Source organism: Callithrix jacchus, chromosome 10, assembly GCF_049354715.1.
Source record: "Callithrix jacchus isolate 240 chromosome 10, calJac240_pri, whole genome shotgun sequence".
Lineage (NCBI taxonomy): Eukaryota > Metazoa > Chordata > Mammalia > Primates > Cebidae > Callithrix > Callithrix jacchus.
In genome coordinates this window covers 108,687,886-108,714,158 of record NC_133511.1, presented here as the reverse complement: position 1 = coordinate 108,714,158, position 26,273 = coordinate 108,687,886, and the positions used below count along the sequence as shown (strand labels likewise).

Genomic DNA, 26,273 nt, shown 5'->3' with positions numbered 1-26,273 from the left:
TCTCCTTCCTCAACCTCTCAATTAGCTGGAATTACAGATGCCCACCACTGTGGCCTGGCTAATTTTTGTATTTTTAGTAGAGACAGGGTTTCACCATGTTGGCCAGGCTGGTCTCGAACTTCTGACCTCAAGTTATCTGTCCACCTCAGCCTCCCATAGTGCTGGGATTATAGTCATGAGCCACCATGCTCTGCCTGAACCGTGATTCTTTTACATTCTATATCCAATTCTTTAGGAGGTCTTGTTCACTCCCCTACCAGAATACATCTTGACTTACCACTACCAACCTAATTCAAATCACAAGCATTTTTAGCCTGGAACATGGCAATAGCCTCCTGACTGGTATCCCTAAAGCCTGTCCTGGGGTTTGTTGACCATAGAGCAACTAGAGTGTTTATTTTTTTTAAGTAAATTAGATATCATTTCTTCTACTCAAATCCCTTCAGGAACTTTATACCACATTAAGAACAAAATCATCCAAGTTGAGTTTGTCTGCCCTGACTGCTCCAGCAACCACCCTCTCCTGTGCTCACTTAATTCCAGCCACACTAACTTCTTGCAATTCCTCGAAGAGGTCAAGTTCATTCTGGTCTCAGAGTCGTTCTATTACACTTCCCCTTCCCTCTGCCTGAAACCTCTTTCAAAGGCTCACTCCTTTGTATTATTTAGGCTTTTGCTCACATGTCATCCTTCTTCGAATGGTTTGCTCTGACCTCCCTTCATAACTGTCCCAAACAGCTTTCTCCTCTGCTCTAGCAATCCTTATCCTTTTACCCTACTTTGTTTTCCTTACAGAATGTAATGCTTTCAAACCGTTTGATCACTTAGCTCTTTGTTCATCTACCTAATAGAATGAATGTAAGTTCATGAGTACAGTGAACTTGCCTTGTTCACCACCGTATCTTCAGCTAAGACGCGCACCCAAGAGTACTTGACACTTGGTATGCAATAAATACCTGTTGAGTGATGAATGAATAAATAAAAATAGACTGTCTAGGGAGAGACATTCAGCAAACTTCCAACTAATTATGTGATAAAAATTGTAATACATACAAAGAAGAAAATACACTAGGACATAAGGAAAGAGATTAACAAGAGGACCTAATTTAGGTAGGGGAGAACAAACAGCCTTGAAAGGTCTTTCTAAGGAACTCATAATTGAACTGGGATCTGAGAATATGCAGAAATCGAGTTGGGGTGGAGTAGAGGAGAAAGCAACAAACACCCAATGGAGTTTTTGATGTGGTTTTCAAGAATACACATCTGTGTCCCTTGCAACTATCACAGCATATGGCATAAAATTAAATAGGCAATAATTAATTTTTGGTGTAGGACTATTTAAAGTAAATACATGTACCTTGGAAATGGAATTTCCATTGCTGTTAGAATTGGTTATTTTAAGGAAAAGGAATGTTAAAGGCTGAAACTGTTTCATTTGGTATCCATTCCTCTTCTGAAATATCTAGGCACTACCCACGTTAATAGGAATAATCGTTCTTTTAAATGTACACATTTATTCTGATCATCTCAGCCTCTTATTAGGACTTAGGAATACTAACTGTTTTATCTACTAAGAGGAAAAAACAGTGACTTCCACAAAGTGAAGCAGTACATTTCAGGGAGCCCTTTGGAGTTCAGGTGTCCCACACTTTTGGAATTCAACAATCTCTTGTCTCTGAATAAATTTTAAGAACCACAGTAAACTCTAATGCATACAGGACCTATAATGATGACCCACTCCTATTCAGCAGTATTCTGTGCTGAAATTTAACATCAAATGAAGGGTTAATAGAGCCATACTAACCAAACATGTGAAAGCTATAATACCTCTCCAGAAATGAAGCACTATAATAAAACTCTGGCCTTTAGAGTCAGGTAAATCTGAGACCAGATCCTAATTCTGCCTCTAATTAGCTGTATGATCTCGTATAAATTTAATATAACTGCGAATTCAAATTTACGTCTGGAAAATGAGAACAATACTGCTTAAGCATTTAGCAGGGATTGACAGATGTTGTGTTCAATGAGGTAGGTATTACTCTTATTCCCATTTTACAAATAAGGAAACAGAGGTTTAGAGCAAGTAAGTGGCAGAATTGGAATTTGAACCAAAAAGGTGTGACTATGAAATCATATCTCCAGAACTAACTCAGAGAAAGCAGCATCTAAAAAGTGGCTAAGGGTGGGGCGCGGTGGCTTATGCCTATAATCCCAGCACTTTGGGTGGATCCTTTGAGCTCAAGAGTTGGAGACCAGCGTGGGCAACATAGTGAAACCCCGTCTCTACAAAAAAAAAAAAAAAAAAACACAAAAAAATTAGCTGGGCATGATTAGGTGCACGCCTGTAGTCCTAGCTACTTGGGAGGCTAGGCAGAATAATTGCTTGAGCCTGGGAGGCGAAGGATGCAGTGAGCTGAGATTGTGCCACTGGACTCCAGCCTGGGTGACAGAGTGAGACCCTGTCTCGAAAGAAAGAAAGAAAGAGAGAAAAAGAGAGAGAGAGAGAGAAGGGGAGAGAAAAAGACTAAAGGAGAGTAGAAGAGTCTTTAGAAATATTTTGTTGTTACACAAAATACTCAGACACAATCACATTAGATTTCAGCTTCATTTATTAACAAATTTAAAGTTTAGAATGGTATTTAATATGGAAAAATATGAAGCAACAATATTGTATCATATTAGTATACAGATATTCCCATTTAGTTGAAAATTCATTCTTAATATTTCTGTAAATTGAGTTTCAGATCAGAGTCTCCTGATGAAATCAGGAGTCGTTCAATAGAAAGAAAGAACATTTCATAATGAGGGAATTTCATAGACACAGGGAATTATTAAGCATACCATCTCGTTTAATCCTTTGGGACACAGCTGACTCCTTCGTTTGGCTGCATAATAAAACCTTTTAACAGTTCTATCGTCTCTTTCATCTTCATTTAAACATTGTTCAAAATATTGAACTTCAACCTACCTTTAAATTCAGTTGTCTAATCCTGGGTTAAAAAGAAAAGTGTTGTGATGAACAAACCAATTTAAAAGAAAGTGAGTTTTTAGCATTAGAAATCGGGAGATTTCCCAAACGTTAATATTTAATTTATTTAACAAGCAATATTACAGTAAGAAAGGAAGATTAACATTTATCGTCTGGGTGAGGTGGCTCACGCCTACAATCCCAGCACTTTGAGAAGCCAAGGCAGGTGGATCACCTGAGGTCAAGAGTTGGTGACCAGACTGGCTAACACGGTAAAACCCCGCCTCTACTAAAAATACCAAAATGAGCCAAATGCGGTGGCAGGTGCCTATAATCCCAGCTGCTCTAGAGGCTGAGGCAGGAGAATCCCTTGAACCGAGGAGGAGGAATTGCAGTGAGCCAAGTTTGCACTACAGCCCTCTAGCTTGGGCGACAGAGCGAGACTGTCTCAAAAACAAACAAAAAAACATTTATTATGCTTTAATATTGCATTATCAACTTCAAAGTCAGTTCACATACATTACCCCATTCAAACTTCAAAATAACGCCTCCATTTTTTCAACAAGAAAATTAACTCTTTAAGTTAAACTTCTTGGGGAATGAACACTTTACTGTAGCAGGCCTCTTTCTAGAACCAAGATGTCTGCACTAAAAATGCAGGGCTCTTTCTACTCTGCCACCTATTTTATAATAGAACTTAGACTCACATTCATAGTCTTCTGTAAACCTGTTTCTCAAATAAAACTGAAATCAGTATTTTGACACAAGTGATTAGAAGATGTAGTTTTAAAATTTTACTTATTTTTTAGTTTCAAAAGCACATGGAATTATATGAAACAAAAAAGCATCCCACCCCATTTTCTATTCCCACTAACAGTTGGCAATTTGTACTGTATTCTTCCATTTCTTTTTCTTTTCATTTCCATTTCTAAGTATGAAGCTATATAATATACACAACATATACATATATACTTTTTTAGAAGTAAAAGCTGTGATCATACAAAAATAATTCAACAACTTTCTTTCTCCACTCAATAATATATAGTTAAAAATACCATAGTGAGACAGGGCGTGGTGGCTCAAGCCTGTAATCCCAGCACTTTGGGAGGCCAAGGTGGGTGGATTACCTGAGGTCGGGAGTTCAAGACCAGCCTGACCAACTTGGAGAAACCCTGTCTCAACTGAAAATACAAAATTAGCTGGGCTTGGTGACACATGCCTGTAATCCCAGCTACTTGGGAGGCTGAGGCAGAAGAATTGCTGGAACCCGGGAGGTGGAGGTTGTGGTGAGCTGAGATTGCACCATTGCATTCCAACCTGGGCAACAAGAGCAAAACTCCACCTGAAAAAAAAAAAAACACATAGTGAAATATTGACATATGCAATATTGCACATTAACTGGTGTCTTTATTGCATCAGCAGATCTAATAATCATTCCATCAATCTTATTCAGAATACTTTTGCTTAAAGCAAGGAATTAGTGCCATGGTAAAAAAAACAGTTTAAAACCACGTGAAGGGGGCCGGGTACAGTGGCTCATGCCTCTAATCCCAGCACTCTGGGAGGCTGAGGTGGGCAGATCGCCTGAGGTCAGAAGTTCAAGATCAGCCTGGCCAACATGGCAAAACCCTGTCTCTACGAAAAAACAGAAATTAGCTGGGCGTGGTGGCATGCACTTGTAATCCCACCTACTCGGGAGGCTGAGGCTGGAGAATTGCTTGAACCTGGGAGGCGGAGGTTGCAGTGAGCCAAGACTGCGCCACTGTACTCCAGCCTGGATGAGACAGTGAGACTCCATGTCAAAAATAAAAAAATAAAACCATGTGAAAGTAAACCATAATATCTTACCTATATTGTATATCCAGCCAAAAATAACATAACTGTAGGACAGTTATGCAGGCAAACAATATAGTGGAATTTCAGAAGGTTTTCTTTACCGAATCCTTACTTTAGCAATGGGTTCAAGGATTTTTTTATCTTTACCCCATTTTTTTCTAAAAATTCTAGCTACTTTACTTTCTATTACTCTTACCTAGTTCTTTCCTTTATTCCCCTTATTATCTTTTTTAAAAATTTGTATAAAGACAGAGTTTTGCTCTGTTACCCAGGCTGGAGTCCAGTGGTATGATCATATCTCAATGCAGCCTTCAACTCCTGGACTCAAGCAATCCTCCTGCCTCAGCCTCCCAAGTAGCTAGGACTACATGCACACAGCACCACACCCAGCTAATGTTTTTTGTAGACACAAGGCCTTGCTATGTTGCCCAGGGTGGACACCAACTCCTAGGCTCAGGTAATCTCCTGTCTTGACCTCCCAAAGTTCTGGGATTACAGGCATGAGCTACTGTACCAGATTCCCTTGCTTTCTTGTTAAATATATTTGATGCATACAAAAGAGTAGATGAAATACATGTTTGTTATATAAAGCATAATATAATGATGCTTTAAACTCACCACCTAACTCAAGAACCAGAAAAGACAAAAACCCATCCTAGCCCATCCTCCAGAGGTAAGCGCAGCCCTAAATATGTATATCGTTCTACAACTTTTAAATATATATACTTATATCACAAATATATGTGAGATAATAACATGTTGTTTCATTTTGCTTATCTTTGAGTTCTATTTAAAAAGCATGATACGGTGGGTGCTAGGGAAGGCGATCCAGGTCTTGTCTCCAGGGTCAAGACCCTTCATGCCCACATCTGCTGACAGTCTATGTCCCCCTATGGGACTTGTTCTAGGCTAAAGGGAGCTGCTTCGTTCCTCCCCAGTGGCAGCCTACATCTAATGACTGGGTGATGCAGGAGTACAAAAGCCTAGACCACCTACCTCAACTATGAACATCTCTGAAAAGCCTTCCCAGCTTCAGAGCTCCCAGTGGAATTTCCTGAAGCTTCCATTATACTGCAGTGCAGCTCAACTTCTCTTTCAGCTTCCTCTAGCTTCCTTCACTCCCTTACGGATGTTGTTCCCCAGAGTACTCCATTACAAATCCCCTGCAAGCAAATCTCAATCTCAGAGTCTGTTTCCTGGGAAACATGACTGTTGTGGGTTGTAATGTATCTCTCTAAAAGATATGTTGAAGTCCTAACCCCACAATCTGTGGCCTTGGCCTTATTTGGTAGTAAGGTCTTTGCAGATTCGATCAGGTTAAGATGAGGTCATACTGGATTAGGGTGGGCCCTAAATCCAATGTCTGTTTCCTTATAAAAAGAGAGAGATTTAGAGAAACACAAAGAGACAGAGGGAGAGACAATGAAAGCAGAGATTTTACTACCATAGCTTCCAACCAAAGAACGTTCAAAATGGCCAGCCACCACCAGAAGCTAGGAAGAGGCAAGGAAGGATGCTTCCTGAGAGCCCGAGAGCCTGCAGAGAGGGCACAGCCCTTCCCAACACCTTGATTTTGGAGTTCTATCCTCCGGAACTGTGAGAAAATAAATTGCAACTCTTTTTTTTTTTTTTTTTTTGAGACAGAGGCTCACTGCAGTCTCCACCTCCCAAGTTCAAGCAATTCTCTTGCCTCAGCCTCCAAAGTAGCTTGGACTACAGCCATGTGCCACCACACCCAGCTAATTTTTGTATTTTTAGTAGAGATGGGGTTTTGCCATGATGGTCAGGCTGGTCTTGAACTTCTGACCTCAAGTTATTCGCCCAGCTCCGCCTCCCAAACTGCTGGGATTACAGATATGAGCCACCTTGCCCGGCCAATAAATTGCTGTTTTTTAAAGCCACCTACTTTGTAGTGATTGGTTGTAGCAGTCCTAAGGAAAGTCACAGGTAGACCTAAGACACAAGCTTGGGTAGTCTTCTGGAACTTGCTTTTTTTTTTAAACTCAGCATCATGTTTCTGAGAATTATTCTTGCTGTTGACCTAGCTGTAGTTCTCTATTCATTTTCTTCAGTATCAGTGGCAATATCTCATCAGAGATATATTAACAATATACATAGCCAGTTGTGGTGGTTCATGCCTGTAATTCTAACCCTTTGGGAGGCCAAAGCATGGAATTGCTTGAACCCAGGAGTTTGAGATCAGCCTGAGCAACAAAGCTAGACCCCATCTCTACAAAAACATTTCTTTTTAATTAGCTGGACATGGTGGCACACACAGGTAGTCCCAGCTACTCCAGAAGGCTTAAGTGGGAGGATCATCTGAGCCAGGAGTTTGATGCTGCAGTGAGCTATAATCACGTCACTGCACTCCAGCCTGGGTGACAGAGCAAGACCCTGCCTCAAAAATATATAATAATGATAATAGTAATAATACATTATTGAAAAACCTTTAATTCTGTTCTTTCTAAAATGATTATGCATCTGTTTTGGGATACACTCTCTTATAGTATTTATAAGTATTTATGTTCCTTTACTTTATTTCAAATGTTTGAGAAAAGTTGCCATATCAATTTTAAAATTGATTACATATTTATCTTTGCACATATGTGTCTGGCAGAATAATGACCTTTTAAAGATATCCATGTCTACATATCTGTGAATGTTACCCTGTGTGGGAACATATTATAAGGACGTGATTAAATTAAGAGCCTTTGAGGTGGGTGGTTATCTAGGTGAGGCTCATCTTTTTTTTTTTTGAGATGGAGTCTTGTTCTGTCCCCAGGCTGGAGTGCATTGACGTGATCTTGGATCACTGCACCCTCTGCCTCCTGGGTTCAAGAGATTCTTCTGCCTCAGCCTCCCAAGTAGCTAGGACTGCAGGCGCATGCCACCATGTCCAGCTAATTTTTGTATATTTATTAGAGACGGGGTTTCACAATGTTGGCCAACATGGTCTCGATCACTTGAGGTCAGGAATTCAAGACCAATCTGGCCAATATGGTGAAACCATGTCTCTACTAAAAATATATAAATTAGCCAGGCGTGGTGGCACATGCCTGTAATCCCAGCTACTTGGGAGGCTGAGGCAGGAGAATCGCTTGAACCTGGGAGGCGGAGTTTGCCATGAGCCGAAATTGCACCACTACACCCCAGCCTCAGTGACAGAGTGAGATTCTGTCTCAAAAAAATAAACTCAGAGGTCAGAATTTTAAAACTATATAGTGTATTAGTTATCACTACTTTTCATTTATAACTTGCGAATTGTTCATTTGTAGAAACAAGAATTGAAATGGTGTGACTATAAAAAAGAAGCTGTGGCTTTATTGTCTCACCTGTCCCAAATCAGTTCGTTTGCTATTTGCAGGGAATAAAGAGCAGGTTATTAAAAGCAGTAAAAGTAAATGTACAGTTATTGAATAGTTGGTCATTCATCCTCATTCCATTTGGGCTGCCTGGCAGATGTACCAATTTCATTGTCAGCTCCTACTCAAGAGTGATCTCAGGAAAATTGCCTCATGTTGCCCTGTTTACATGGAACATTTAAAAATCAGAATACCAGAAAATGTTCTGTGATGTAGAGTGAATGACTTTCACATTATCGATACAGGGTATCTAAATATATTTTCCTGTCTCTAGCCTCCTTCTATTAATTGTCCTTATTTTGTGTTATGAGAATGTTAAAAAGTCCCTTCAAAATCTTTTTTCAAACTAGGCAAAGAATGAAAAATAGGACAGGTGTGATGGCTCCTGCCTGTAATCCCAGCACTTTGGGAGGCCCAGGCAAGTGGATCACTTGAGTTCAGGAGTTTGAGACCAGCCTAGGCAACCTGGTGAGATGCCGTCTCTACAAAACAAACAAAAAATGTCCCAGTGTGGTAGTGCATACCTGTAGTCCCAGCACTATGGCAAGCCAAGTCAGGAGGATTGCTTGAGTCCAGGAGTTCAAGACCAGCTGGGCAGCATGGCAAAACTTTGTCTCTGCATCTGCAACAACAACAACAACAAATTACCTGGGCGGGCTGGTGTGTGCCTAGAGTCCCAGATGCTAGGGAGGCTGAGGTGGGAGGATTGATTGAGCCTGGGAGGTTGAGGCTGCAGTGTGCTATGACTACACCACTACACTCCAGCCTGGATGACAGAGTAAAACACTGCCTCAAAATAAAATAAAATAAATATTCCCCCTTTCCTAGGACCCAGGTATTGAGGAAATGAAGGGACTAGCATACCTAAAGGCTCTAAAGTGGAAAAAGTACAGGAGGGAAGAAAGAGTAGCATGACTGGAGTAGAAAGGAAGGGAGAGTGGGAAGGGAATGATGGAAAACTAATTGAAAAGTTAGCCAGATGTGGTAAGTTGCACCTGAGTCTATGGCTAACCACATACAACCATAAAATATCCTTGGCATACAATAAACTCCATCTATTTCTCTTTTCCAACTTGTCTACTCTGTGGGTTGACAAGAATTTGGTTAATATAGACTGACTTCAGCAGGCTTTGCTCCAGGCCAAGGGCTGGCTTATCTTTGCTCAGCTTCTCTCAATCATCTAGGGTCACCCAGATCAGAAGATACTTTTAGACAGGCATGACTCTCTCTCTCTCTCTCTCTCTCTCTCTCTCTCTCTCTCTCTCTCTCTCTCTCTGTGTGTGTGTGTGTGTGTGTGTGTTTAGAGCAAAGCATATCAGTAATAGAATCTTAATAGAATCTTCCTTTCTCAGAAGGAGCCCTCAGTTGTGTGATCGTGGACATTCTGGTATTTAGTTAGCTCAAATGTAAAGTGGGAATGCAAATCATGTCTACCTTTCAGGGAGGATGACACCAAGAAATCTGAAGGACCTATTCAATTTCCACTTCCACTCTCATTCTCATCAGTAGTAGTTATCACCAGGCATGGTGGTTCGCTCCTGTAACCCCAGTACTTTAGGAGGCTGAGGCGGGAAGATCACTTGAGGTCAGGTGTTCAAAACCAGCCTGGGCAAGATAGTGGGATCCTGTTTCTACAAAAAAATTTAAAATTACCTGGGCACCCTTCCTTCCTTCCCTCCTTCCTTCCTTCCCTCCTTCCTTCCTTCCTTCCTTCCCTTCCTCCTTCCTACCCCTCCCTCCCTCCTTCTTTCCTTCCCCTCCTTCCCTCCTTTCTTTTCTTTCTTTTTCTTTCCTTCTTTCTTTCATGCTTTCATGTGGTCCACTTTAGGAGGCCAAGGTGGATAGATCATTTTAAGTCAGGAGTTCAAGACCAGCCTGGCCAACATGGTGAAAACCAGCCTCTACTAAAAATAAAAATAAATTAGCCAGGTGCTGTGGCAGGCACCTGTAGTCCCAGCTACTTGGGAGGCTGAGGGAGGGGAATTGCTTGAACCTAGGAGGCAGAGGTTGCAGTGAGCCAAGATCATGCCACTGCACTCCGGCTTGGGCAACAGAGTGAGAAAAAAAAGAGAAAGAAAGAACGAACGAAAGAAAGAAGGAAAGAAAGAAAGAAAGAAAGAAAGAAAGAAAGAAAGAAAGAAAGAAAGAGAAAGAAAGAAAGAAAGAAAAAGAAAGAAAGGAGGGAGGGAGGGAGGGAGGGAGGGAGGAGAGAGAGAGATGGGGAGGAAGGGAGGGAGGAAGGGAGAGAGAAAGAAAGGAAGAAAGAAGGAAAGAAAGAGAGAGAGATTTGCTCACTCTGCCAGGCAGGAGGCTAGGGTGCAGTGGCGCAATCACAGCACACTGTAGTCTGGAACTCCTGGTCTCAGGCAGTCCTCCCACCTTGGCCTCCCGAAGTGCTAGGATTACAAGTGTGCACCACCATGCCCAAGCTAAAATTTTAATTTATCCATTTCCCACAAGAAGAAAAGTATAAATGGAGGTACCAGATATTCGGATCTTACTGATATGTCACAAAAATCCCACTTAACCCTCATTTATCAAGAAGATAGTGAATTATTTTTGTTCTCTGAACTGTCAGTTTAAAAATAAAAACAAAAGCTAGAGTGTATACTATATTATATTCTACCTTTCTATTTAAAGTAGTAAACATTTTTCCAAGTCATAATTTCAATATAAGTTTTAATGACTTGATATTTTATGCATGAATATATCATGGATTTAAATAATGTCCTATTTCTGGGCATTTGGGTTAAGTATTTAGCTATTATGAATAATGCCAAAATAAACATCCTTGTATGTAAGTTTTATACACATCTCTGATTCATTTTCCCCCCTTTTTTTGGGGGAGAATGGTGTCTCACTATGTCGTCTAGGCAAATCTCAGACTCCTGGCCTCAAGCTATCCTTCCGCCTCTGCTTCCCTAAATGTTGGGATTACATGCATGAACCACCATGCTTGGCTCACATCTCTAATTCTTTATATTAAGTTCTCAGACATGCACTTATTAAGTTAAATTGCATGAACACTTAGGCCACTTATCAAGGACTTTCTTAGTCCACTTTATTGTATTTACATACAATCTACAAATTCATCATAATCAAGATAAACAACATTTCCATAATCTCTGAGGGTTTCTTCATGCCTCCTTATAGTCAGTGCTCTTTTTGACACCCCCCCCACCTGGCATAGCCACTGATTCTGCTGTCATTCTAGTTTTGCCTTTCTAGAAATGCATACAAATGGAATCATGCAGCATATGGTCTTTTGTGTCTGGCTTCTCTCACTTAGCATACCACCCTTGAGATTAATCCGTGGTGTGTATTGGCAGTCTGTTCCTTTTTAATATTTATTATTTATTTTCGAGATGGAGTCTCGCACTGTCACCCAGGCTGGAGTACAGTGGCAAGATCTCAGTTCACTGCAACCTCTGCCTACCAGATTCAAGCAATTCTCCTGCCTCAGCCTTCCGAGTAGTTGGGATTACAGGTGTGCACCACCATGGTGGATAATTTTTGTATTTTTAGTAGAGACGGGGTTTTGCCATGTTAGCCAGGCTGGTCTCGAACTCCTGACCTCAGGAGATCCACCCGCCTCAGCCTCCCAAAGGCTGGGATTCCAGGTATGAGCCAGCGTGCCCAGACAGCCTGTTCCTTTCTATTGCTGAGTAGTATTCCATTTTGTTATCCACTCTTTAGTTGATCAATGTTTGTGTTGTTCCCAATTTTTGACTGTTATGGATAAAGCAGATATGAACATTCACATACAAGTCTGTGTGGAACATGAGCTTTAATTTCCTTTGGGTAAACAATAGTGAGGAACAAATTTATAGGTTATACAGTAAATATTTAATTCTATAAGAAACTGCCAAACTGTTTTCCAAAATGGCTGTACCAGCTTGCTCTACCATTTAGTATTGTCTTTTTTATCTCATTGATATGTAGTGGTATCTCAATGTGACTTTCATTAGTGTTAATTCATTCATATTAGTTATCTTTAATTAATAACTTACAGCATTATCTTTGCTGTAAAGATAATGAACATCTTTTCATGTTTAAATGTCTTATTGGACATTTATTTATCTTAGTTTGTGAAGTATTTGTTCAAAGCAAGTGGAGGGTTTGAGGGACTTGGGGATATGAAGCAGTAACAACACTTGGCAAGCTTTATGGAGTGGTTCTTGGGCAATGGTGTACGAAAGAGGAAGTCCTTCACAGCATGAGACTTTCTGAATGCTAACAATGAGGGGCCTACCCTCCAGCAGGAAAGAGAGTGTATGGGAACTCTTAGGGAGGGAGGAAAATCAGAGAGGGAGTTTATATGCCCGGGTGATAACCCTGCAGTAGCATGGTAGGGGAGTCTCTGGATCAGAGAATATTGAAGAATAAGAGCAGCAGTGATTTGGGGCCTGGGGCTTATCTTATATATAGCTAGCAGGTGTGGAGTGATTTCATGGGTTATACCAACCAGGCAGGTTCTAAAGTGCTGAAAATCTTGTTTGGGCTTAAAGAAAAAAATAGACGTGTAAAAAAATTGACTTTGGCACTGATGGACTTTTGTACTAACAGGTCTCAGCCTGCAGTGAAGAAATAAACAACCTAGAAGCCAATACATCCAGGCCATCGTTGGCTCACTTATATAAGAAAGCTTTTGCTGATATTTTTAATTAGGTTATCTGTTTTATTACTGAGTTGTAAGAGTTCTTTATATATTCTGGAGAGGAATCCTTCATCAGATGTCTTGCAAACGTTTTCTTCCGTTTATATAGCTTGCTTTTCATTTTCTTAACTGTATTTTGATAAGGAAAAGTTTTTAATTTTGATGAAGTCCAATTTATCGATTTCTTTTCTTTTATGCTTCCTACTTTTTATGTCTTATCTAAGAAATGTTTGCATCAACTAAGACCTCAAAGATTTTTCTCCTATTTTCTTCTAGAAGTTTTATGGTTTTAGTTCACATGTTTAGGTTTATGACTCATTTCAAGTCCATCTTTGAAATCAGTATGAAGCAAGGAACAAGACTCAACTTTTTGCATATGGATTCCAAATGTCCCAGCACCATTCCTGACTCGTAACTCCCATATCCCTTGTTATAGTCTTTTGTTATAATGTTGGAATGCTTTAGGCCTCAGAAGAAAACAAATTCTTCAGAAAACAGAATCTCTCTCTGACCTCTCTTCCCCTGCCCTCCTTCCACCAGCCCAAGGCAGGACTCTAATCTCCCCCTACTTTTCTGACTGTAGGTCATAAGATCCTCATTTCAGAAGGGTCCTGCCCCATGCCCTGAAGAAAAAAAATGCTGCCAGAGAGGCCAAGAATCTGAAAAGACCAGTCTTTCTGGGTTTCCTCCCTCAGTAATAGTAATGAATGGTATGATCTTATTAATATTAGATCATACTCTTTTTCTCCATTCTTATATCCACACAGTCCTCATCATGCCTATCCAATGAAGTCTCCATAAAAGATCCAAGAGGACAGAGTGAGGGAAGCTTCCAGATATCTGAACATGTGAAGGTTCCTGGAGGGTGTGTGCCTGGGGAGGGCATGAAAACTCTTCACCCCTTCCTCCATACCTTACCCTGTTTATCTCTTCACGTGTATTTTTTTTTTTTTTTGTAATATCCTTTAAACCAGCATATGTGTTCTGCAAGCCACTCTAGCAAATCAATTGAACCCAAATAGGGGGTCAAGGGGGAACCCTATCTTGAAGGTGGTTGATCAGATGTTCTGGAGGCCCAGACTTTCGACTGGCATCTGAAGGTGGTGGCAGTCTTGCAGGACTGAGCCCTCGATCTGTGGGATCTGAGGCTATTTCCAGGTAGAAAATGTCGGAGTTGAATTGGACGACACCCAGCTGGTGTCTGCTGCAGAATTAATTGCTTTGGTATGTAGGGAAAAAATCTCCACACATTTGGAACAGATGTCTTCTCTGTGTTATTGTGTGGTATGAGAGCAGAGGAAAAAGTTCATTTTTCCGCACCTATTGTTTCACATAAATTTATACATTTGACAATTTATATAATCAAAATCACACTATCTTGATTACTGTGGTTTTATAGTCTTAAAGCCAGGTAGTGTAAGTCCTCCAACTTACTTGTCTTGGCTACCCTAGAGGCCTTGCATTTCCATATATATTTTAGCATCAGCCACTTGAGTTTTGTATTTTTTAAAAAAGCTTCCTGGTATTTTGATTGGGATTGCTTTGAATCTATAGATCAATTTGAAGAGTTGAAATTTTAACAACATTTGAGTCTTCCAATCCATGAACATGGTATCTTTCTCACTACTTATGTAGTCTAATTTCTCAGCAATGTTTTGTAGTTTGTGTACAGATCTTGCACATAATTTGTTATATGCATCCCTAGGTATTTAATATTTTCGGGTGCTATTTAAATGGTTTCGTGGCTGGGCACAGCAGCTCATACCTGTAATCACAGCACTTTGGGAGGCTGAGCAGACAGGTCACTTGAGGCCAGGAGTTCAAGACCAGCCTGGCCAATGTGGTAAAACCTCGTTTCTACTAAAAGCAAAAAGTTAACTGGATGTGGTGGTGTGCACCTGTAACCCTAGCTACTAGGCATGAGAATCATTTGAACCTGGAAGGCAGGGATTGCAGGGAGCCAAGATTGCACCACTGCACTCCAGCCTGGGGCGACAGAGACTCTGTCTCATTAAATAAATGGTTTTGCTTTCTTAACTTCAGTTTACAAACATTTATTGCTAGGATATGAACATTTTTAAGGATCTTGATGAGTAACTCTACTTTATAAAGATCATACCAATTTACATATCCAACAAAATATGAGATTGCCTGTTTGACTATACTTCTGTATGTAATTGACCTTATTTAAAAATTTGTTCCAAGTGAGGTAGGCTGATAAAATGGCTCTATTCTTGCAATTTAGTTTGAAAATTATAATCTTCTCTTTTTGGTGTGAGGGAGTATTGTTTGACCTCCAGCACAGAAAGTATGATTAATATGTCTTGGTTCACAGCACATTATCATCATTGGCTTCTCATTTGATTTAGTTTAACTCATTCATTTTTCTCTCCTTTTCTTCTGTCATGGGCCACATTTATCTTGCCCTTTACGTATTCATTCCAATGTGCTTTACATACCTTTTTGAACATTTCTAGATTCTACTTTTTATTTTCATGAAACACTGTACTTCTCAAACATTATGCATGGTAGATATATGTAGTCTTTTGCTTCTATCTGATGCATAGTACATTAGTCTCCCCTTATCCACAGGGGATACATTCCAAGACCCTCAGTGAATGTCTGAAACAAGGGTAGTACTGAACCCTATAGATCCCATGTTTTTTCAATCCAACTGAGATGGCTATTAAGTAACTAATGGACAAGTGTAAGATTTCATCACACAACTCAGAATGGTGCAACATATAAAGTTTATGAAATGTTTATTTCCAGAATTTTCCATTTAATATTTTCAAACTGTGGTTAGTAACTGAAACAGCAAAAATCCAGACTGTGGATAAAGGGAGACTACTGTAATATATGTGTGCATCCACCATATTTTACCTATGTATTTCTCCAGTGATGAAAAACCTCTATTTGGATCTAGGACTCTGCCATCAAAAACATGATGAATATCCTCACATTTCTTCCTTTAGAATCCTGTGTAAGACTTTAGGCCATATATCCAGAAACAATTTAATATCTATATTCATTGAATTAAATTCTGCCAGGCTGCTCTCCAGAATGGCTCCACTACTCTATTCTCTCACCACCAGTGTATGATGGTTCCTCTGCCCACACCCCCACCAATACTTGGCATCATCCATCTTTCTCATTTTTCTTAGTCTACTGGGGATAAAGAGATACTTTATTGTTGCTTTAATCTGAATTCCTCTAATTACTGAGTTTGAGTGTATCTTTTCATATTGTTAGCCTATTGGATAAAGAGATACTTTATTGTTGCTTTAATCTGAATTCCTCTAATTACTGAGTTTGAGTGTATCTTTTCATATTGTTAGCCTATTGGATTTCCTCTTTGAAATAACGCCTGTTCACAATCTTGGCACTTTTCTATTAGGGCTCTTGTGTTTGTTTGTTTTCATTTGATGATTGAGGCACTCCTTATCTAGATACTAGTTCCTTATCAGATTTGGACATGCAAGTATATTCTCCCAAATCCTATCCATTATACAACAAAAATTTCCCCCAGTATTTGTTCTTGTTATCTGTGTGGCACAACAAACCAACCACAGCTTTAGAAGCTTAAAATAAACCATTTTATTTGGCTCATGATTTTATGGGGCAGAGATTGGGAAAGGCAGCACGGGGCAATTTATCTGATTTACATAACAACTAGGGCAGCTGGGACTAGATGATCCATTTTCAAAATGGCTTTTCACTTAAGTGTCCTTTGGCCTCTTCCTTGGTGCTCTTTGGCCTCTACACTCTATGTCTCATCCTCCAGGACTTCTTCATTATACTTTGGGTTTCTCACGACATAGTGATTTCAGGGTAATTACATGTCTTACATAGTGATCGGCTTCCAAGAGGCAGGAAACCAAACTTGTCAGGTGAAACAATAGCAATACCTGGAACTGGCACACTATCACTTCTACCACATATTATTGGTCCAAACAGTCATAAGACCCACTCAGATTCAAGGAAGTGAAGAGACTCCATCCTCTGATGACAGAGTAACACTGTCACAATGCAGAACAGTTAGAACTGGGAGATATAGTTGTGGCCACCTTTGGTAAACACAATCTACCACATTATTTGTTGACATTTTTTTCTGTTGATTTATAAAACTACAGAACATACCTCAAATTTTTTGCACTTATAAAAATCGCTTTTTCCAAGTTTTAATTTAGAATTCTTCCATCTCAAGTAGAAGAATATAAAACAGAGTGTGTTTCATTTACTTTCCTATTTGCTTCCTTTTAAAAATCTGTTAGGATGAAACAATTACTGAATCCTATGTGTCTAAAAACTTAACAGGACATACACATAAAGCCATTTCACAAATATTTTAAAATTAATCCCATTATATTACAAATTCAAATTCTATCAGAAAGTAGTTATAGCAAATGGTAGGGGAAAGCTAATAATCATTGTCTTCATTTTAACTCTCTATTACAAGGGACCCTTTTCCCCTTATAAACTACATATACTCAACAATTTTGGTTAATAATTTTAAAAAAATATTTTTAAGACACAAGTTGGCTACTCTTTTACTACAACTTCATTTAAAACATATGGCTCTCTCTACCAAAAACAAATTCTCCTTGAAAACAATTTCAGGTTGGGCATGGTGGCACACGCCTGTAATCCCAGCACTTTGGGAGGCTGATTCGGGCAGATCACCTGAGGTGAGGCGTTCAAGACCAGCCTGGCCAACATATTGAAACCCTGTCTCTACTAAAAATACAAAAACTAGCCAGGTGTGGTGGCGCACACCTGTAATCCCATCCACTCAGGAGGCTAAGGCAGGAGAACTGCTTGAACCCAGGAGGCGGAGGGTGCAGTGAGCCACGATCGTACCACTGCACTTCAGCCTGGGCAAGAAAACACTAAAAAAAAAATTTCCAATTCAGAAATAAAAATTTATTTCCAAGTTAGGAAAACAAAAAAGTGATTTACTAAAAAAATTTAGATTGGTAAACACATATAGAACTGCTTTATTTTATGTAAATTCAAGGATTTCTCCCTATACTGTCCTAATAAAGTTTTCACATTATATTTAGAGTATCACACAGAAGTGCTTTTTAGATTCCTTCTGAAAAGGTCAAATCATGCATCTCTCTTCACTGTCTAAAGACTGTAAATAAAAGAAAAGCTACAGCCATACATCTCTGGATTTTTTTTGCAGGCCAAATTCTGGAACTTTGTGGATTTGGTTTAAGTAACTGGCTCATTTTTTCCCAAAAAAGAAATTCAATATTTATAACATTTTAATTATAAAAATGTAATATGACAAGAATACCTTATTAAAATAGTGCCCTTATTATGAATAATTTATTTTTATTTTATTTATCTATTTTTTTTTTTGAGACTGAGTCTTGCTCTGTCGCTAGGCTGGAATGCAGTGGTGCAATCTCGGTGCAACCTCTGCCTCCTGGGTTCAAGCTATTCTTCCACCTCAGCCTCCCAAGTAGCTGGGACCACAGAGTGTTGGGATTACAGGCGTGAGCCACCACATCCGGCATTATGAATAATTTAAATGAAAATGGTTTAAATTGAAGCATATTTGAAAAATAATCCAAAATACATTTAAATTCTGGAAACCCACAAAGGCACACCGAGAGAGAAAACTGAAGAAAAAAGAAAAATAAGGAAGGCAAAGGACAAAGCAAAATGATGATTTATGTGGGATTTTTTTTTTTTTTTTTTTTTTTGAGGCTTTAAGACACAGAATCCCTTAACTGGTAGGACATATGCATATTATCTTGCTTTATTTTATTTATTTATTTTTGGAGTTTCGCTCTTGTTACCCAGGCTGGAGTGCAATGGCACGATCTCGGCTCACCTTAACCTCCGCCTCCTGGGTTCAGGCAATTCTCCTGCCTCAGCCTCCTGAGTAGCTGGCATTACAGGCATGCACCACCATGTCCAGTTAATTTTTTGTATTTTTAGTAGAGACGGGGTTTCACTATGTTGACCAGGATGGTCTCGATCTCTTGACCTCGTGATCCACCCGCCTCACCCTCCCAAAGTGCTGGGATTACAGGTGTGAGCCACCGTGCCGGGGCCCTTATCTTGCTTTATTTTTAATGAAATGATATCTTTTAATCTACATTCGGTATTTTGAAGTGTTGGTTTACTCTGTCCTGCCCATAAAAATCATCTGATAAATACTCTGACTTCAAAAACACAGGGCCCAGCAGGATAGCGATAACGTATTCCATCCTGGAAATACATGCAGGAAAAATCAAAAAATAAAATTCATCATTCATAAACATAGAAATGTTTAAAATACCATTCCCCTTTCTTTCAGAAACCTTACTATCTTGTCAGGGTGAGGGGTGGAATACACTCCATGTTTAAAAGTACTGCAATCTAAAACCAAACATATCAAACTCAAGGGTACAAACTACAGTCAACATTTCTTCCTTTTCAAATGATATTAATAAAAAATAAAGATCGAATGGGTGATTTTGTTGTTTTATATGCAGTTTTACCCTTACAAATGTTCACAAATGCAGAAATGCATTAATAAGGACTGCTTAGGGTCATGTTCGATGGCTCATGCCTGTAATCTCAGCCCTTTGGGAGGCAGGAGGATCACTTGAGGCAAGAAGTTTGAGACCAGCCTGGACAACACAGTAAGAAACTATCTCAAAAAAAAGAAAAATAATTAGCAAGGCATGGTGGAGCATGCCTGTAGTTCTAGCAATTCAGGAAGCCGAGGCAGGAGCACTGCTTGAGCCTGGGAATTTCAGGTTACAGTGAGCTATGATCACATCACTGCAATCCAGCCTGGGTGACACCGTGACCCTGTTTCCAAAAAAATAAAGAAAGAACTGCTTACTTTCAGCAATGTGAATAGTTATATGCAGGAAAACAAAAGATTAGAAAGGACCTGAGTAAAGGCCCCAAACAGATGTACCCTACCCTTTTCCCTTCTTGGCATCTCCAAATTTTGGCTACGGTCTAAAATGAAAAAAAATTTTTTGGTCATGTTCCAAATTCTATTATTTGGAAATAAGTTTTCATTTCTTTTTTGAACGAACACAAGAGTTAAAGGCTTTCATTTATAACATCTTAGTCCAGGAAGTTACCCTTTGGTGTTATATCTCATTGAAAACAGTTTCGTTGAAACTGTGCAAAGCCTGGGTTTCAAAAAGACAGCTTTTGATATATCTATCAAATATGTAAACACAACCTTACAATTCATGCTCTCTGGAAAACATAAGTAGAATTTACGCCCCCATTTTTTTTTTCTGAAACATCTACTGTTGTCTTTTTATATTACACAAAACATTTCACACCAGCAACAGAATTGGAGTGATAAGGATGGGAAGCAGATTACCAAACAAAAAATGTCTTAGGGATTAAATACCATAATTTGTGGGCACAAAATCCTCACCACTTTATAGATGTGACTACTTGTAAATGTATGGCTCTATGCAAATACAGAGGTAAGTTTATCTCTAAACAAAATATGTACTTTTCCACTTACAAAGTCCATTCAAAGCACTTCTGATGAACCATTTGTTCGTTTAACTCAACCTAGAGGTAAGCTGGCAATGAAAAATTCAGGCATCTGGCTGGGCGCGGTGGCTCAAGCCTGTAATCCCAGCACTTTGGGAGGCCGAGACGGGTGGATCACGAGGTCAACAGATCGAGACCATCTTGGTCAACATGGTGAAACCCCGTCTCTACTCAAAATACAAAAAATTAGCTGGGCATGGTGGCACACGCCTGTAATCCCACCTAGTCGGGAGGCTGAGGCAGGAGAATTGCCTGAACCCAGGAGGCGGAGATTGCGGTGAGCCGAGATCGCGCCATTGCACTCCAGCCTGGGTAGCAAGAGCGAAACTCCGTCTCAAAAAAAAAAAAAAAAAAAAAATTCAGGCATCTTCTTTCAAAGCAAATGGACACTGTGGTTGTGGTTCATTCTGAATGATTCTACACGTCTACAAAGTCAAGCCATACAGTCTTCCTAAGATACAAAACCAATTCACCAGAACAATAGTATTTGACCACACCAAGCAATAACAAATATGGAAAATATAGATCATTTAAAAATAAATTTCTCAATTTTAATTGGCAAGTTAGTTAATATTCTAAGACACACTTAGGTCAGGTTCAAGGGAAGGAAATACTTTCCTGAGATCTAACTAGCAAACTAACAATATTAGCCTATCAATTCATACTTAAAATCTTTCAACAGAATCCCACTTACAAATCCGGCCAGCTTTGCTGCTTTCTCTACTATTACTATACAAATATTTTTTGAAATCACTCTTACTCTGTTGCCCAGGCTGGAGGACTGGAGTACAGTGGTGTTATCTTGGCTCACTGCAGCCTCCGCCTCCCAGGTTCAAGTGATTCTCCCACCTCAGCCTCCTGAGTAGCTGGGATTACAGGTGTGCACCATCACACTCAGCTAATTTTTTTGTATTGTTAGTAGAGACAAGGTTTCAGCATGTTGGGCAGTTTGGTCTCAAACTCCTGACCTCTCATGATTCGCTGGCCTCGGCCTCCCAAATGTTAGGATTACAGGCGTGAGCCACCATGCCTGGCCCCATTACCATATTCTAAGCAAACCCAGTCAACAGAGGAGTTACAAAAACGCTATTCGTCACAAAACATCAAAGGGCTTTTTAAATGATGTATGTAAGTGGTCTAGTTTTTATATGCACTAAAATACCAATAAAAATGGAACATAATTTTTTTTACTCTCTCTATAAATCATTTCTGTCACGCTGTTGCCCCTAAAACTAAAACCTGAAAGCTGGTTTCCAAAACCACTGTTGTACTTTATTTCGAATCTCCCACTTTACCAAACTTGAATGAAAAAACTTTTTAGCTACCAGTTCTACTTGTGGGAAAAAGCTTTTAAATACGGTGTGAAAAATGGCTTTTCATGACCAGTTAGGTCTCAAAGCTTACAGACAACAACGAGACCATGGAAATAAGGCGGAATTTATGGAGCAGTACATGGTGGCAGAAACAAAGAGGTCGTCCCATTCATGTAGACAGGTAAAACAGGTATTGCCATGGTTGGCTATCTAGTGTTATCCTGAGATTCTGATACAGGCAATCACACATCAGTACACAGGGCTTCATTTTGCCTCAAGTGTTGAAAAGAGTAACCAATATCAAAGATCAGAGTTCCAACCTGCAGAGAAATACTGAGCCAAGAGGAAGGTAACACAGCTCAAAGCAAACCTAATTTCCATAAATAAACTCAAACAACTTCACAGCACCAGGGAAGCCTGGGGGTCTTGCTCCCTAGAACTAAAGGCACCTGCAACCCTGGTGTTTGTTTTAAATTCAGTTTTGCACACATATCTTTCTACAAGCAACTACAAAGGAGTCCTCTGGAAGCTCCCAAGATTTAAGAACACATCCAAGCTGGTAAGAAAGCATTTCACAAGTAGGAACTGCCTGACCCTGCCTGTCGGGATTAGCAAACAAAGGGAAAGTTCACCACATGCAAGAGAAAGCCAACCTCACTATCATGGGCATGTTCATAACTGCTGCAACTGCTCACACCCCAAACCAGACAGACAACATTGCTGTACATCTTACAAAATTCCAGCTCTTGCTTAAGTCCCACCAGACCCAAGAAAAAGAACCTAGTCTAACCCCAAATAAGGCCATGAGTACCAATTGCCACATGGACAGAATCAAACGCTCTAAGAACAGTGGAGAGTGCAAGCCACAAACTACAAAACAGAAATCATACCCCCATATGCCTAGGCGCCAGCCACACAGATATTTCAAAGGCAGAATGCCAGACGACCAGGGTCCGGCCGGCTGGGACCCTCCTCACCGACCCTTTGGCCGCTACAGGCCCCTTGACCACTATAAAGACGGCAAATCCCAATGTTAACCCCTCAGGCTGCTCGCCCACCTTCCAGGAACACAACTAACAAGCCCTTGGCAACCTGGGGGGCTGCTGGTGACCTTCTAACGGGACAGACAGCCCCCAGACCCTCTGAAAAGCAGAAACCCCCAACTTCCTGTCCCGGCGGCGGCCATCACGGCAAGAAAAACCGGCTTTTACGACAACTCCCACAATGCCCGCGGCCTACAACTCCCAGTGTGCACCGGGCGACACCGCGGTTAACCCTGTCGTGGCGCCGGGCTGGTGAGCCCTACACCCTTTCCCCTCCCAACAGCCAATTGTTGCACCTACTTTCACCCTCTCAATCTGAAAGTAACTTCGGAAGTTTTCTCAAACACCTACAGTTCTGCTATCTAGCCGCCTTCCCTTATCACACAAACAACCTCAATTGCCCAGAAAATTATCCCTGACAGAGAAGCATTTGTTAATTTCCAGAGCACTCCTTAGAGTGTCAAATGTTTCCCATTGAAAAGGGGACACTTCAATTAATCTTCTTCTTCTCCTTTATAATTTTCCAACACTTTTCTAAATTATTATGCTTCAGAGATTCGTGTACTCAACACTATTAATTTAAAATCTGTTTTCTAACTTCTGGGAAGCAACAAGAAAGACTATCGTACAACTGCCTACAAGTTCTACCTATCTCCATTTTATAAGACAAATTTCCTCCAATATATTGTCTCAAAAAAATTACACAACGCCAAGTAAGTCCTAATAAGAAATATTAAATATGGGCAATATATTTTTTCAATTTGAAGTTAGTTTTTTTAAGGGGAAAACCTGGGTTGTGTCAATATACTTTGGTTTCCCTTTCACTCTATTGACAGAAAAATGATTAGAAATATAATGATGCTGCTTTATTACTTTTTAATTTTAAAATGCCAACAAGCAACAAGTAAAGAAACATTTTGATAAAATTTAAAAAATAAACTAAGAGTTCATTCTTTCAGAAGACTGCACAATTACATATTTTATTCATAAATGAACTCTTCAAAGTTTTTCTCATTTTAATTAAAAATAAGAGTTTTAAAACTCACTTCTTTGAAATACTTTGCCCATAATTTCAGTAAAGATTAACAATCACGTTTAGAGAACACTGTATAATCAATATAAGTTCGATATCCTGTTTGTACATACAATACAAACATGCCCAGACATATAACTGCGAGACAAAATCGTTGTTTGGTATTTGATGCATGCACTAAGGCAACAACTAGAATTCTCCCAAATTATCTGCTATTTTTCTCACAGCCAAATATAAAATAAAAGGTATATAATGTCTGATTTTTCCACAGAAACAATTTGCCATTTGAAAGGGCACTCAAAATATATCATGAATTTCAAATCACAAAACTCAGAAATCTTAATACACGTGCAAAAACCTAAAGCCTTGTTGGAAAGATATGTATTCAGTAAAACTCTACAAAATTATATTTTAAATGTGTCTCTTAGTATTACATTTAGCTTATTAGTAAATTTTTTATCTAGTAAACTGTGATGAGAAAATACTTCATCATTTACTTCTTCATTCCTGTACAATATGTAGTTTCCTAAACAAATAAGATAAATGCTATATACCAAGATATAAAAAACTATATATTCATATATATTTGGAATTTTAGTTTATTATACTACTTTAGCATCTGTACATTTCTAATTCTTACCTAACACTTTAGTTAGTATTTTGCTAGGCAAAGCTCTAATTTTTTTCTTCTCTTTTTTAATAGCTGCCAGATTATGAAATTTTAAAACATATTTTATATATTATTCTCCTGATGTTAAAATATATGATGATTCATAAGACAGGCTCAAAAACAAGTCAGAAACGAAACTGATTTCATACATTTGTTACATGCTTACAATTCTCTCCTCAATACTATAAGATTATATTTCCAATTAGGAAGTTAGTCCTTTTTTTTTCTTTTATTTTAACCGTTCAAAATACAAGAGGTAAAAACTGATATATTAAAGGGCTTTATGTAAAGATTACATTAGAAATAATTTTATCATCTTTTCAGATTACCCATATCATTCTTTTAAAAATAACTTAGCAGTTTAGTATATTTTAAGTAATTTAAGTAAGTCTTAATCTATATACTTAATATTAATATAAATGTCTTTATAAGATGAAAACAAATTTATTCTAGAAATGAACTCTTCAAATGCATACCAAAAAATTTAGTATTTTCCCTCAAGTTTTTAGATTTTATTTCACCACATGAATTTTTAACGTATATATTTTTAAATCCTAAACTCTATACTAAGATTTAAAAAATATTTATATGTAACAGTATTCATATGTTTAAAATTAGGAAAAATCTTGTATACTTTTAAGAATATATATATGTTATTAGAAGACAAACATTGCAATCTATTTCTTTTCCCAAATGTGGCATTGGTGACAAAGCTGGAATCTACAAATCTGCATATTTACTACAGAGTCTATATATAATTTTTGAAACTATTTGTTTTATTCTTGTAATTTCATAAAATACTTCAAAGCATTTAAAATGTTTGTTTAGACAATTTAATTGCACTTTTAATCTGCTTTAAAACATCCGATTTTCACATACGTATTTTATACTGTTCTTGCAAGTAACTGCACTAATAGAATTATTGCCAAAAATAGAATGAATTGCAAGTATTCTAATATGCTTTAAAAGTTAGTCTGTCTCTTCTTTTCTTACGTTACCAACATAATGCAATTACTTAACACTGAAAAGAGTTCATAGATAAAGTATAGGTTCTTGCCTGATTAAACAAATTGTTTATATTTACATTTTGACCCTACAAAACAATGTTTTCCCAGCATGTGAGTATACACTGAAGTTTAAATTTCGCTATTACTGCACAAATCTTAATTAACTTTAACTCGTGGGCCTGCTTTAGAAACAATGATCAGTCTTTCAAATTTATCAAAATAGTTTATCACATTGGTTTTTAAGCATCTATATTTAGGAATATTTTCGATGTCTGAAAAGTCTCCCATTTCTGATTTTGCTAAGTATTCTTAAAACTGTTCAGGAAGCATAGCTTTTATTTTAATTTGGTTATGCCTTAAGTATTTTTAAAAGATGGATCATAGGAATCCTCTTATCCTTCAGTCTATGAGAAAGTGCAAAAAAGGGGTCTGTTTCATTTTTTTCCCCTAACAATTTATCTTTTTTAAATAAAAAATTTCTAACTACTTTTGTTTTATTTAAATTAAAAATCTGCTTTCTATCATCTTCATAATGTTTTACATCAGTTAAGAGAAGCAGAGGTTCATTACGTGTTACTTCTTTCCTCTAATTGAAATGCTCTTTTCAACCCATGGATAAACAATAGAAAACGTTTCCTTACCTAAAGAAGAAAAGTTTCACCTTTAAAAGAATCTCAAAAAAAACAAAAAAATCTTCAGATTTCTTCAGGAGATGAAATTTTTGCATTTTCCTATAGAAATAAAAAGAAACACAAGTAAATGATTATGATTACTTCTATTCTGTAAAAAATCACAATGGGTATATAGATATTTGTATATTTTGAGTCCTAATTTTATGCCGCAAGTCTGAAATA

At 38.6% G+C, this 26,273-nt stretch overlaps 1 long non-coding RNA gene across 1 annotated transcript in view; it reads right to left on the bottom strand.

The window, feature by feature from the left end:
• Positions 1-2,591: 2,591 nt before the first annotated feature.
• Positions 2,592-26,273, bottom strand: part of LOC108593844 (uncharacterized) — a 107,012-nt gene continuing 83,330 nt past the window's right edge. The window contains exons 3-6 of the long non-coding RNA XR_013523393.1: positions 26,061-26,150; positions 8,691-8,788; positions 5,801-5,967; positions 2,592-4,310 (exon numbers count right to left, since the gene is read on the bottom strand). This is a non-coding gene — a long non-coding RNA (uncharacterized LOC108593844). The remainder of the gene's footprint in view (positions 4,311-5,800; positions 5,968-8,690; positions 8,789-26,060; positions 26,151-26,273) is intronic.